Consider the following 813-nt stretch of genomic DNA (forward strand, 5'->3'; position numbering starts at 1 on the left):
AGGACATCATAGTGACCGGATATGTAAGTCTGTAATTTTACCTACGCGCATGCACAAGTCAAGATAATATGTTACTTTATAAAATTACATTACATTTTTCTTTTTAAATACTGCCAGTGACTTTAATCACTACGCTCAGTAGGATGTTCCGATTTAAATGTTGAAAGCAGATTTTTTTGAAATTATGATTTTCCCGGGCTGTTTTCTTCTCCCAGTCCGCCACTGTTTATAGTTTGTTAAATATTCCAATGTATATGTAATATGTAAATCACGTAAAAGCATGTATTAAGTCTTAAAACAAAATTTCAAATTCAGATTTTCTATCCAAAAATCCTGAAATATTCTGAAATGGAAAAAATTATCTTAAGATCGTGCAACAATGCAAAACATGCAAAATAAAAACCTCGTATTCATAGTAAATATATGAAACGCGTATGCAGTGCCTCATTTAGACATTTTGCGCCGCGGTGCAAAAAAAAATTTGCGCCCCCTACCCAGACAGCAATTTTTTGTTTAATAATATTATTATAACATTATAATAACGAATAATATTAGTATAACGTTATTATAATACTATTATAGTATTATCATTACAAAATGCTGTCTGGGTAAGCTCCGGTGAAAAAAAATTGCTCTCTCCTATGGGGCCTAACCACGGAAAATATGAGAGATAGATCCTCATTAATCTTTTAGATTTTGAGCACAGAAAAGAATATTTGTTTACATGTGTGCTTTTTTTAAAAATATTGTTTAGTTGGTAATTGCTTGATCCTCTCTACGCAAAGATACATTTGAATTTATGTCACCTAAACC

Source organism: Acyrthosiphon pisum, chromosome A1, assembly GCF_005508785.2.
Source record: "Acyrthosiphon pisum isolate AL4f chromosome A1, pea_aphid_22Mar2018_4r6ur, whole genome shotgun sequence".
NCBI lineage: Eukaryota > Metazoa > Arthropoda > Insecta > Hemiptera > Aphididae > Acyrthosiphon > Acyrthosiphon pisum.